Source organism: Carcharhinus amblyrhynchos, chromosome 1 (genome assembly GCF_965287045.1).
Source record: "Carcharhinus amblyrhynchos chromosome 1, sCarAmb.v2.hapA, whole genome shotgun sequence".
NCBI classification, from domain to species: Eukaryota; Metazoa; Chordata; class Chondrichthyes; order Carcharhiniformes; family Carcharhinidae; genus Carcharhinus; species Carcharhinus amblyrhynchos.
In genome coordinates, this window is record NC_137324.1 from 21568811 (window position 1) to 21583077 (window position 14267).

The following is a 14267-nucleotide window of genomic DNA, read 5'->3' on the forward strand; positions in this document are numbered from 1 at the left end:
CCTCCGATGCAGCCTCATAAGTCATGCACTCAGCTGTGTTAAAATCAGGCATAAGTGTAAACAACATCCGAAAAAAAAATACATATACTTTAAAAATGTGGATTTCCAGCAGAGGAGTAAGCTCAGGGATGTGACCAGCCCTCTCCAGCATAGCTGTGCCTGTTTAAAATGCCAGTCACTCATTGAATAGCCACAACTTTCCCTTTGATTGCTGGATGCCAGGGCAAGCCACACAGACCCATTATTGGTCAGAAAAAAAGTTAATTCCTCCTTTGAATAATGTTGACATTGTTGTGAAGGAACAATGGATGTAGAAATAGGAGAGGCAGTAGCATAATGATATTGTAACTAGTAATCCAGAGAGCCAGGATAATGCTGTGGGAACCCACTGGTTCGAATCCCAGAAATTTGAAATTTCAAATCAATAAAAATCTGAACGATGGCCATGAATCAGTTGTCGTAAAAATCCATCCGGTTGCCTTTAAGGAAGGAACTCTGCCATCCTTACCCAAACTACATGTGACTTCAGAGCTATAGCTGACTCTTAAATGCCCTCTGAAATGGCCTAGCAAGTCAGTTCAAGGGCAATCAGGGATGGGCAATAAGAGCAGCCTGGTCAGCAATGCCCACAACCCATGAATAAATTCTTAAGAAAAGAGGAGTGAGGCTAAATGCAGACTGGCCGGCTGCTTTACACAACACCTTAGCTCAGTAATACCAACTGCTCCCTGTTGCTTGCCGTTCCAACTCACTATCTTGCACTCATGCCGACATGTCCATTCTTGGCCTGCTCCGGCGAAGCCCAAAGCAAACTGGAGGGAAAGCACCTCATCTTCCACTCAGGCATGGACTCAACATTGAGTTCAACAACTTCAAATGAGAAACTCTCTCCTCCATCTTGACCCCTTTTTTCAAACCCATATTTTATCCCAATGCCGCCGCCGCCCCCATTCCCCCACCCACCCACTGTCCATAGGGCCATTTGTCACTCGTTCTTAAGGTTTGCTTTCACAGACCTTTGTTCTGCGATTAACGCATTCTGTTATCTTTCCTTTAAGCCACTATCAACAGCTTCTTTAGTCTTTAACAGCATCGTTAACATTTCCTTTGTTTCAGTTTGAAGTTACTTATTAGTGTCACAAGTAGGCTTACATTAACACTGCAATGAAGTTACTGTGGAAATCCCCGATTCACCACACTCTGGTTCCTGTTCAGGTGCACTGAAGGAGAATTTTAGCGTAGCCAATGCACCTAACCAGCATGTCTTTCGGAATGTGGGAGGAAACCAGAGCACCCGGAGGAAACCCACGCAGACACAGGGAGAACGTGCAGGCCCCACACAGACAGTGACCCCCAAGCTGGAAATCGAAGCCGGGTCCCTGAAGCTGTGAGGCAGCACTGCTAATCACTGTGCCAGTAGAGGTGATGTGGAGATGCCGGCATTGGACTGGGGTAAAACAGAAAGAAATCCCACAACACCAGTTTAAAGTCCAAACAGGTTTATTTGTAGCAAAAGCCACAAACTTTCGGGGCAGCCTGTTCCTTTGTCAGGTGACTGGGAGTTCCAATCCGTAAAAAGGACACCAAGAGAGAAACTCAATTTACACGCATAATGATTGGAATGTGAGTCTTTACAGCTAATCAATTCTTAAAGGTACAGACAATGTGAGTGGAAAGAGCTTTAGGCACAGGTTAAAGAGATGTGTATTGTTTCCAGACAGGAAAGTCAGTGAGATTTTGCAAGTCCAGGCAAGATGTGGGGGTTACAGGTAGTGTGACATGAACCCAAGATCCCAGTTGAGGCTGTTCTCACGTGTGCGGAACTTGGCTATCAGTTTCTGCTCAGCGACGCTGTCGTGTGTCCTGAAGTAGAGATAGGGCAGGGGGCTGTTGGATGGGGAGGGAGGAGGTTAGGCCTGTTGGTGGGGTGGGGGGAATTTGTGAGCCTTTTGAGGGATGGAGAAAGTTAAAGGCTGCTGGTGAGTTTTGGAGACTTTGGGGTGTTGGGGGGATGAGGTGGTAGGGGTGGTGGGGTGATTGGGGGTCTGTGTGGCAGGGATTATCACTCTCTTTTTGTTGTTGGGTTTCTGGTTAATACATTTTTTGCACTGAGTGCATGTACCTTGTATCATTCTTGTCTGAGAATTTCAAATCACCACTGTACATTTTCCCAAGCTGCTAGGTGTCAGGTTGGTAAATCCTGAAGATTGGCTCCTAAGCATGAAAGGAGAGAATGCTGTTGGTGGTGTTTTGTGGTTGGAGCCAGACAGGTCAGAATGGTCAGGTTATATTAGCTACAGAGGTTATTTTGTAAATGTAGTGATTTCTTTGTAGCCAAAGCATCAGCTGATTGCTCTACAATGTTTTATCTTGAGAGAATCAGCATTGGCCTCCTATTTCTCCATTGTTCCTGTCACCTCGCCTATTGCATGCAGATGTATTAAAAGAAAGAGATAGCCTACATTTATACAACACCTTTCTTGATGTCTCAAATCACTTTACAACCAATTAATTAGTTCTGAGTTGTAATCATTGGTATAATGTATGTAATGTAACCTCGGTGAATATATTTAAGTCGCGGGTAGATAGATTTCTGATAGACAAGGGAATTAAGGGTTATGGGGAGAAAGCGGGAAAGTGGAACTGATCCACTTCAGATCAGCCATGACCTTATTGAATGGCGGGGCAGGCTCGAAGGGCTAGTTGGCCTACTCCTGCTCCTATTTCTTACGTTCTTAAGTTCTTATGTTATGTAATATTATCAGTGGCGAAGCAGTTCAAGAACCCAAATAGTTACTCCTGCTCTTAATATATGCACTTGTATGTCATCCTGGATGGATGATTTGACTCGGTTATTTGGACTTTGGCATCCACAATTATACAGATAAAACATACCATTCATAGAGAAGAAAAGGAGAGCGTGCAGAATGTAGTGTTACAATCATAGCTAGGGTGTGGAGAAAGATCAACTTAATGCAAGGTAGGTTCATTCAAAAGTTTGACAGCAGCAGGGAAGAAGCTGTTCTCTGTTGGTACGTGACCTCAGAGTTTTGTATCTTTTTCCTGACGGAAGAAGGTGGAAGAGAGAATGTCCGGGATGCATAGGGCCCTTAATTATGCTGGCTGCTTTGCCGAGGCAGCGGGAAATGTAACAGAATCAATGGATGGGAGGCTGGTTTGCGTGATGGATTGGGCTACATTCACAAACTTCTGTAGTTCCTTACGGTCTTGGGCAGTGCAGGAGCCCTACCAAGCTGTGATACAACCAGAAAGAATGCTTTGTGTGGTGCATCTGTAAAAGTTGGTGAGAGTCGTAGCTGGCACTTCAAATTTCCTTAGTCTTCTGAGAAAGTAGAGGCATTGGTGGGCTTTCTTAATTATAGTGTCGGCATGGGGGAATCAGGACTTGAAGCTCTCGACCCTTTCTACTTTGTCCCCATTGATGTAGACAGGGGCATGTTCTCCTTAACGCTTCCTGAAGTCGATGACAATCTCTTTCATTTTGTTGACATTGAGGGAGAGATTATTGTTGCTGCACCAGATTCTCTTTCTCATTCCTGTCCTCTGTCTTGTCATTGTTTGAGATCCGATCCACTATGATGGTGTTATCAGCAAACTTGAAAATCGAGTTGGAGGGGAATTTGGCCACACAGTCATAGGTGTATAAGGAGTATACACAGTAAAAAGTCTGACAACACCAGGTTTTAGTCCAACCTATTTATTTGATAATATTCTCACAAGCTTTCGAGGGGACAGCCTCTTCGTCAGGTGAATGGAGAGTTCTGGCCTCAGACAGAGCATATAAAGCACAGACAGTTTAGAGATTACTGATTAATCTTACTGATTAATTTTACTGATTACTGATTAATTTTACTGATTACTGATTAATTTTAATCAGTAATCTCTAAACTGTCTGTGCTTTATATGCTCTGTCTGAGGCCAGAACTCTCCATTCACCTGACGAAGAGGCTGTCCCCTCGAAAGCTTGTGAGAATATTATCAAATAAATAGGTTGGACTAAAACCTGGTGTTGTCAGACTTTTTACTGTGTTTACGCCAGTCCAACGCCGGCATACCCACATCACGTATAAGGAGTATAGCAGGGGGCTGAGAACACGGCTTTGCGGGGCACCAGTGTTGAGGATGATCGTGGAGGAGGTGTTGTTGCCTATCCTTACTGATTGTGGTCTGTGAGTTAGGAAGTTCAGGATCCAGTCACAGAGGGAGGTGCCAAGGCCCAGGCCACAGAGTTTGGAGATGAGTTATGTGGGAATAATGATATTGAAGGCTGAGCTGTAGTCAATAAATAGGAGTCTGACATAGGTGTCCTTGTTATCTAGATGTTTCAGGGCTGAGTGCAGGGCCAGGGAGATAGTGTCTGCTGTGGATCTGTTGCAGCAGTAGATGTAGTGGATTCAGGCAGTCTGGGAGGCTGGAATTGATTTGTGCCATGACTAGCCTTTTGAAGAACTTCATAATGATGGATGTCTGAGCCATCAGCCGATAATCATTAAGGCACGTTGCCTGGTTTATTTCTTAGATACTGGGATGAGGGTCATGGGAGGCGATGGCCTAGTGTATTATCACTAGACCATTAATCCAGAAATTCAGCTAATTTTCTGGAGACCTAGACTCGAATCCCACCACGGCAGGTGGAGGAATTCGAATTCAATAAAAAAAACCTGGAATTACAAATCTGCTGATGACCATGAAACCATTGTTGATTGTCAGAAAAACCCATCTGCTTCACTAACGACCTTTAGGAAAGAAAATCTGCTGCCCTTAGCTGGTCTGACTCCAGGACCTTATATTAAGTTGGTCATTCTCTACACCCTACCTATGGCTGCAACACCACATTCTGCACCCTCTCCTTTACTCCCCCGCTATGTACACGGTGGCCCAATGGTTAGCACTGCTGCCTCACAGCAACAGGGACCCGGGTCTGTAAGGAGTCTGCACGTTCTCCCCGTGTCTGTGTGGGTTTCCTCTGGCTGCTACAGTTTCGTCTCAAAGTCCAAAAGATATGCTGGTTAGGTGCTTTGGCCATGATAAATTCTCTCTCACTGTATCCAAACAGGTGCCAGAGTATGGTGACTAGGGGATTTTCACAGTAACGTCATTGCTTTGGTTTTTGATTTAATTTATTATTATCACATGTATAAACATACAGTGAAAAGTATTGCTTCTTGCACACTATACAGACAAAGCGTACTGTTCATAGAAAGGAAAAGAGAGAATGCAGAATTGTAGTGTTACTGTCATAGCTTAGGGTGTAGAGAAAGATCAACTTAGTGCAAGGTAGGTCCATTCAAAAGTCTGATGGCAGCAGGGAAAAAGCTGTTCTTGAGTTGGTTGGCACGCGACCTCAGAGTTTTGTATCTTTTTCCCAACAGAAGAAGGTGGAAGAGAGTGTTAATGTAAGCCTACTTGTGACACTAATAAACTTTAAACTTTACTCTACGTACGGTATGCTTTGTCTGTATGGCGTGCAAGAAACAATACTTTCATTGAATCACCTTCGTTTGTACACTCTCTCCCACCTTCTTCCATTGGGAAAAAGATACAAAACTCTGAGGTCACGTACCAACCAACTCAAGAACAGCCTCTTCCCTGTTGCCATCAGACTTTTGAATGGACTTACCTTGCATTAAGTTGATCTTTCTCTGCACCTATGAGTGTAACACTACATTCTGCATGCTCTCTCGTTTCCTGCTCTATGAATGGTGTGTTTTGTCTGTATAACGTGCAAGAAACAACACATTTCACTGCATGTTAATACATGTGACAATAATAAATCAAATCAAATTAGAGCAATGTGGTTGACTCACAACTGTGGAGATGCCGGCGTTGGACTGGGGTAAACGCAGTAAAAAATCTCACAACACCAGGTTAATGTCCAACCAGTTTATTTGACAGTAAACCTGCAAGCTTTTGGAAATGCTGTTCCTTCAGGAACAAGGAACAGTGTTTCGGAAAGCTTGTGGGTTTACTATCAAATAAACTGGTTGGACTTGAACCTGGTGTTGTGAGACTTTTTTATTAACTGTGACTCTCAGGTGCCCAGGGACAAACAGGAATGTGTAACAAACGCCGGGCAGCCGGCGAAGCCCATGTCAATTGAATGAACGGGGAGTGGGGGAATAAAAAAGACCCCTTCTCCTGACTGCTCACAGGAGGTGTGATCCGTTTCGGAGTGTGAGGGAATGTTAACCTATAAATCCGTGCACAGTTTTCTCTCCCTCGGCCACACACACGACATTCCTGTTTGCTGACGATGGTGTCTCCGGCTGCAGCGCAGAGCAGCAGAGAGCAGCCAGGCCGGCTGGTTGGAGCTTCCCTCAGGAGCGGAGGGAGCAGCGAGCCCTCCCAGCTACACCACCACCTCCACCTCCCCCCACTTCAACCAACACATACAAACATTGATCAGGAGAAGAAAGCAAAACCCAAAAACAAGAAAGCCTGCCCTGAAACCCCCTCTAGGTGCATCATTCTCAATTTAAAATTGAGAAGCTATTCTGAGCAGCAGCAGCAGCAGCAGCAGCCGTGCTCCCATACTGGCCGGGCTTTTAATCTCCCTTTAACTGAGTCTGTCAATTACTGAGACCGATCTGCCTGCCTTTCCTCACTCCCACTGTGCTCTCCATCTCAGAGCTTACGTTCACTATCACTGCATATTAAAAAGCACATTTCTATTGAAGGTGAGGGGGGGAAAATAACACTGCCAGCAAGGAGGATTTATTTTTGCTCAGAGGATACAGACGTGTTGCTATTTGGTGAGTTTCCAGTTTCCTTTCTTTTTTTTAAAAAAAAATGCAAAAGCTCTTATTATTTTAACAGATAAGGCACAAAGGGTGAATATTCGTCCACCCTTGTTCGAATTTGTAGCTCGCGTTAGTGATTGTTTGATACAATAACTAAAAATAGCCCCACTTCCAAGCACCCTGTGCAAATTTATCCTGGCGATGTGTATTCATTTTGTCTTTCTTAAAAAAAATTAAAAATAATGCTGTGAAACTGCCTCTTTTTGTAAAGAAATAAGCACAAGAAATTGATTTTAAAATGCGCATTTTCTGTTATTCAAATGTGTCATTTAGTTTTGCGGAAACCTTTGTCAAGAGGGGGATATTAAGATCTGAGCCTGGGGGCTGAATGCTGCGAAAAAATGAGAAGAGAGACCCATTCAGTCAGTCCATGTGCGAGCAGGGGTGCGGGGTAAATGAGTACACACAGGGGCTCTGTGGGGTCCTGTTTATTTCCATTTGATAAAGGGTGCACATATTCTGTCAATGAAATGAGGAGTTGTCCCCAGATGTATTCTGTACGAGGCGTGCTGGATTCTCTGTATAGATATAGATAGAGAGGGAGAGAATAAAAAAGGTTTATGGGGAGAACAGATTGTGTGGAGTAGAGAGAGAGAGACAGAGACAGACACTACAGCCCATTCATACACTAAAGGGCCGTGACTCTGAACCAATCAATTGTTTTGCTAGCGGGGTCTCCCAAATCCGAAAGCTTCTCTTATATACATTTCTTATACATTTCTCCCCTCCTGCGACCTAATGTGAACCATCACTCCCTCTCCCTTCTCCACCCCCTGCCGTAACTCAACGCTTTTTCACATTGCAATCTAATAACGATTGCAAAGCCAGACTGTGTAGGAGGCAGCCTTGTGTGTTGCTGTGTTTGGGGTTGTGTTATGTGTGTGTGTTTCTATAAGTGTTTAGAAACATCCCCTGTGTGTGTGTGTTTCTGTAAGTGTTTAGAAACAGCCCCTGTGTGTGTGTGTTTCTGTAAGTGTTTAGAAACAGTCCTTGTCTGTGTGTCTGTGTGTGTGTGTTTCTGTCAGTGTTTAGAAACAGCCCGTGTGTGTGTGTGTCTGTGTGTGTGTGTTTCTGTCAGTGTTTAGAAATAGCCCGTGTGTGTGTGTCTGTGTGTGTGTTTCTGTAAGTGTTTAGAAACAGTCCCTGTGTGTGTGTGTCTGTGTGTGTGTGTTTCTGTAAGTGTTTAGAAACAGCCCCGTGTGTGTGTGTTTCTGTAAGTGTTTAGAAACAGCCCCTGTGTGTGTGTCTGTGTGTGTGTGTTTCTGTAAGTGTTTAGAAACAGCCCCTGTGTGTGTGTCTGTGTGTGTGTTTCTGTAAGTGTTTAGAAACAGCCCCTGTGTGTGTGTCTGTGTGTGTGTGTTTCTGTAAGTGTTTAGAAACAGCCCCTGTGTGTGTGTCTGTGTGTGTGTGTTTCTGTCAGTGTTTAGAAATAGCCCGTGTGTGTGTGTCTGTGTGTGTGTTTCTGTAAGTGTTTAGAAACAGCCCCTGTGTGTGTGTCTGTGTGTGTGTGTTTCTGTAAGTGTTTAGAAATAGCCCGTGTGTGTGTGTCTGTGTGTGTGTTTCTGTAAGTGTTTAGAAACAGCCCCTGTGTGTGTGTCTGTGTGTGTGTGTTTCTGTAAGTGTTTAGAAACAGCCCCTGTGTGTGTGTCTGTGTGTGTGTGTGTTTCTGTAAGTGTTTAGAAACAGCCCCGTGTGCGTGTCTGTGTGTGTGTGTTTCTGTAAGTGTTTAGAAACAGCCCCTGTGTGTGTGTCTGTGTGTGTGTGTTTCTGTAAGTGTTTAGAAACAGCCCCTGTGTGTGTTGGTGTGTGTGTGTGTTTCTGTAAGTGTTTAGAAACAGCCCCTGTGTGTGTGTCTGTGTGTGTGTGTGTTTCTGTAAGTGTTTAGAAACAGCCCCTGTGTGTGTGTGATAAGATTCTCAACAGCTAACTGGCCGGCAGTGAAACTGACCTCCTTCAGAATCCCCCCAGATAGATACTTGAAATAACTTCTGCTCCATCAGGGCATTCGTGTGAGTCCTTCCAGGAGCTGGGGCTCCAAAACCACGTGGTGTCCCAACCTGATAAGACTCCCCTGTGGGCCCCACACAGTGTACAAAGGCCAGTCCTGCCTTGCTCTGAAACCACTCTGCAGCAGCGTGACAGTACTGTTGATCCCTCAGAGAAAAGTGATGCACTTGACTGTCCAAAGGAGATGTCTGCTCTTTCTCGTAGAATCCCGACAGAGCAGAAGGAGGCCATTCAGCCCATCAAGTCTGCACTGATCACAATCCCACCCAGCAGGGTAAATCTCACACATTTACCCTGCTAATCCCCCTCACACTAGGGTCAATTTAGCACGGCCAATCCATCTAACCTGCATATCTTTGGACTGTGGGAGGAAACCATAGCACCTGAAGGAAACCCATGCCGACCTGGGGAGAACGTGCAGACTCTGCACAGACAGTGACCCAAGACCAGAATTAAACCTGGGTCCCAGGTGCTGTGAGGCAGCAGTGCTAACCACTGTGGCACCGTGCCGCCACCGGGGGTTTGAACACATGGTTGGCACATTAGTGCAGTACTGAGGGAGTGCTGCACTGTCAGGGGTGTCATCTTGCAGCTGAGACTTTAAACTGGGGTCCTCTTTCTCGTACTGGGCAAATGCAACATGTCCCATGCTACAATGAGGTTCGGAAAGATTTATTAATAGCTTGACACTAATGCCGATGCTGTAAAAATGCGTCATTTATTCATTCGTTCATGGGACATGGACATCACTGGCTGGACCAGCGTTTATTGGCAATCCCTAATTACCCTTGAAAAGATGGTGGATATCTGCCTTCTTGAACTGCTACAGTCCATGTGGTGGGGATATACCCAAAGTGCTGATAGAGAGGGAATTACAGGATTTTGACCCAGCCACAGTGAAGGAACGGTGATATATTTCCAAATCAGGATGGTGAGTGGCTTGGAGGGTTAAGTATTTGCTGTCCTGGTTCTTCATGGGTCCAATATCTTCCCTCCTGCTAACTTTCTATTCCCAGGATATTGGTTCTTTGTTGAGATTTACGGCTGGTGCATCTCCACTAATATTTCAGATCCCACCTGTCAGAGGACTCAGTTAGATGGAAAGGTTAGACGTTTTGGATTCCAGTTTTATCTTTACTCCTCTCTCTTATAACTGATGTAGATATAAAGCAGTAACTGTGATTCTGTATCTAGATGTCAGATAATTGCATTCAGAGTAATGGAGTGTTTCATTAAAGACTCCTTTGTACTTGTCAGTTGTGTCACAACAACAGACCATAGCCCCAGGTTACTTACAGACATTTGGATTTTTTCAGTAAGACGTGCTTTTCAAAAAAAAGGACATACAAGCAAAAACTGGCCGAGACTATAAAGTAACCACTTGCTGGAATTCCTATGTAGATTGTACTTGGTCAACTAGTCCAACAAGAACGGAATGTCACACCTTTTTCAGAAGAGACATTTCAAAGGAAGAGATGCAATGCAAAAACTGAACTGTAATCTCCTGCAGAGATAATGGAGGCTGATTACCATCTCAACTGAAGCCATCTCCTAGGATTATACCTCAGACTGTGAACATGATGTGAGTTGAAGGAAAGTAGCCCTGGGCAAAAGACACGGTTGTGTTTCTCCCCTTCCAGAAACACAAAAGAAAGGGGGTTAAAAACCAACTGCAAACTTGATGTGCTAGTCCACGAGTTGCACTGTGCTAATGTGTGTTATGAAGGTTAGCACTGAAGAACTAAGCATCCCTGCACTTGCAGGTAAAAAGCAGCCTCTCTCTCTTTCACTCTCTCTCCCTGTTTGCTGGAATCAAGTTACAAGACAGCAAAGCCACAACCAAGAAAGAAACAGAACAATTCCTTAACCTGCTTAACCAAGAATCTCCAAACCAACTGCTTAACTACCAAGGCCGGTGCTACTGGAATCACCCAACTTAACAATCTACACCTCGTGGACAAGCCAAGACTGGTCCGTATATCTTTTTAACTTTTATTTCATAGAATCTACAGTGCAGAAGGAGGCCATTTGGCCCATCCAGCTCACACCAACAACAATCTCACCAGGTCACACCCCTGCAACCCTATATATTTCCCCTCCTAATTCCCCTGCTCCTAAGGGTCAAGTTGGCATGGTCAATCCACCTAACCCACACATCTTTGGAATGTGAGAGGAAGCGAGCATGAGGAGGAAAACCCACGCAGACACAGGGAGAATGTGCAAACTCCACAGACAGTGACCCGAGGCTGGAATTGAACCCGGGTCCCCGGTGGCCTTCAGGACACAGGACAGCACAGAGTCGCTGAGCAGAAACTGATAGCCAAGTTCCGCACACATGAGAACGGCCTCAACTGGGATCTTGGGTTCATGTCACACTATCTGTAACCCCCATGACTTTCCTGGACTTGCAAAATCTCACTAACTTTCCTGTCTGGAAACAATACACATCTCTTTAACCTGTGCCTAAAGCTCTTTCCACTCACATTGTCTGTACCTTTAAGAATTGATTAGCTGTAAAGACTCACATTCCAATCATTATGCGTGTAAATTGAGTTTGTGTCTTTGTGATCGGAACTCCCAGCCTCCTGATGAAGGGACAGGCTGTCCCGAAAGCTTGCGGCTTTTGCTACAAATAAACCTGTTTGGAGTTTAAACTGGTGTTGTGGGATTTCTTTCTGTTTTACCCCGGTCCAATGCCAGCATCTCCAAGTCATGCTGAGTCCAGAACCAGGGGACACAGTCTCAGAATAAGAGGTAAGAGGGTGGCATGGTGGCACAGTGGTTAGCACTGCTGCCTCACAGCACCGGGGCCCCAGGTTCGATTCCCGGCTTGGGTCACTGTCCTCCGCATGCTTAACTCGCTCCCATTGTGCCCGAACAGACACCCTTCATCTATGGCGACTAGGGGATTTTCACAGTAACTTCATTGCAGTGTGAATGTAAGCCTACTTGTGACTAATAAATAAACTTTAAAAGCCATTTAACTCTGTGATGAGGAGGAATTTCTTTACTCAGAGCATGGTGAACCTTTGGAATTCTCTATCTCCCAGGGCTGTGGAAGATCAGCCATTGAGCATGTTCAAGACAGGAATTGATAGATTTCTGGAGACGAGTGACATCGAGGCAAATGGAGATGACATGGGAACGTGGTGCTGTCCACTAATTCGATAGTGGACGAGGCTGACTGGCCCTCTCCTGTTCCAATGTTTCTGTGTTCCATTTGAGTTTTGGATTCACATCAATGATTTCCATGGACAGTGCTGAGCGTTACGTGTTTCTTTGAAGACCAAAGTCAAAGAGACCTTCTGTGGCAGATCTTTCAGTTTATTTGTAGCTATTTGAGAGGTCTGTTCAATCCTTCAAGCTTCAGCAGGGCTGTGGCTACAGTTCAAAGAGGGCTTCCTCCACTTCAAACGGCAATGTGGAACCAATCACCCAGTACCAGCCTCTCTGTGATAGTATGGTCATATGCTCAGCAGCCACAGAGATTGATCACTGGAGCTTTACCCCGAGCATGTTCACAACTTTTTGTGTCCTGTACTGTCAGACTCAGCAGCTATGTGGCATTCAACATGTATTACCACATCATTGCACATATAAAGCTGGATTAAAAACACAGCGTATAACGATGTAGGAGGATACTGATATAGTAAAAATTTGTCCACAGATCGTGGAAGGAACACTGTAAGCAAGTATTGTGTAATAGGATGTTTGGTGTATTGTACTCAGCAAGGTGGGCTTTTTGACTGTCACTATTGATTACTCCCTCTCCGCTGATGTTGTTTGGCACCGTGGCACAGTGATTAGCACTGCTGCCTCACGGTGTCAGGGACCTGGGTTCGATTCCTGGCTTAGGCCACTGTCTGTGCAGAGTCTGGACATTCTCCCAGTGTCCGCGTGGGTTTCCTCCGGGTGCTCCAGTTTCTTCCCAGAGTCCAAACAATGTGCTGGTTAGGTGCATTGCCCATGCTAAATTCTCCCTCAGTGTACCCGAACAGGTGCCGCAGTGTGGTGACTTAGGGGGTTCTCACAGTAACTTCATTGCAGTGTTAGTGTAAACCTACTTGTGACTAATAAAGTAAACTTTAACAGCTTTCTGACAAGAGGCAAATAAGAGGCAACCTCAAAATCTGATGCTAAGTGGAGTTGTAAAGATGAACTTTGAGCACTGTTTCACATCAACCAGAGCTGTGCAATGTGATTCACGGGATACAAAGTGGTCAGAAGCGGTTTCAAAATGTAATCATTCCAGATGTTTTGGTAATATAAAGATGATGTACAATTGTGAAAGATTGTTTTGGCCTTCACAATCCATGAGGCAGCTGCGTAAGTACAGACGTGAGGAACAGCCACATGGGGGGACCCATTCCTGAACGTGAGTACACACCTTCAGAAGAGAGACAAGAACAAACTAATGTATCTATACACATAGCACCTTAGCACAATATTCGGAGGTCCCAAAATAAATGTGAGTTGGTGGCGTAGCGGTATTGTCACTGGACTAGTCATCCAGAGACCCAGGAACAGTTGAGGGCTCTGGGTGTGTACTCATTGGAGTTGAGAAGGATGAGGGAGAATCTTATTGAAACTTACAGGATACTGCGAGGCCTGGATAGAGTGGACATGGAGAGGATGTTTCCACTAGTAGGAAAAACTAGAACCAGAATGCACAACCTCAGGCCAGAGGGTTGATTCTTTAAAACAGAGATGAGGAGGAATTTCTTAAGCCAGAGAGTGGTGAATCTGTGGAACTCTTTGCCGGAGAAGGCTGTGGAGGCCAGGTCATTGAGTGTCTTTAAGATAGAGATAGATAGGTTCTTGATTAATAAGGGGATCAGGGGTTATGGGGAAAAGGCAGGAGAATGGGGGTGAGAAAAAAAACAGCCATGATTGAATGGCGGAGCAGACTCAATAGGCCAAGTGGAAATTTTGCTCCTATGTCTTACGTTCTATGGTATTGTGGTGACCAGGGGACCCAGGTTCGAATCCCGTCATGGTAGAGGGTATAATTTGAATTCAACAAAAAAAAATCTGGAATTATAAGCCTAATGGTGATGCTGAAACCATTGTTGATTGTCAGAAAATCCCATCTGGTTCACATTTGGAATATTGTGTTCAGTTCTGGTCATCTCACTATAAGAAGGATGTGGAAGCATCGGGGAGAGTGCAGAGGAGATTTACCAGGATGCTGCCTGGTTTGGAGGGTAGGTCCATTCCTTTAGGGAATGAAATCTGCTGTCCTTACCTGGTGTGGTCTACATGTGACTCCAGACCCACAGCAACGTTAACTGCCCTCCGAAATGGCCCAGCAAGCCACTCAGTTCAAGGGTAATAAATGCTTGCCCGGCCAGTGACACCCACTCTTCATGAAGGAATTTTTAAAATGTGTAGACACTACCATTTTGTATGCAGACGCACAAGGAAATTTAGCACAGCAAG

General features: G+C 45.0%; 1 protein-coding gene across 1 annotated transcript in view; it reads left to right on the forward strand.

Annotated features, from left to right (window-relative positions):
* The first annotated feature begins 6281 nt into the window (after positions 1-6281).
* rnf24 (ring finger protein 24) overlaps positions 6282-14267 on the forward strand; it is a 168136-nt gene continuing 160150 nt past the window's right edge. Inside the window, exon 1 of the mRNA XM_080195867.1 lies at positions 6282-6773. The gene's annotated coding sequence lies outside the window, so the exon portion shown is untranslated. The remainder of the gene's footprint in view (positions 6774-14267) is intronic.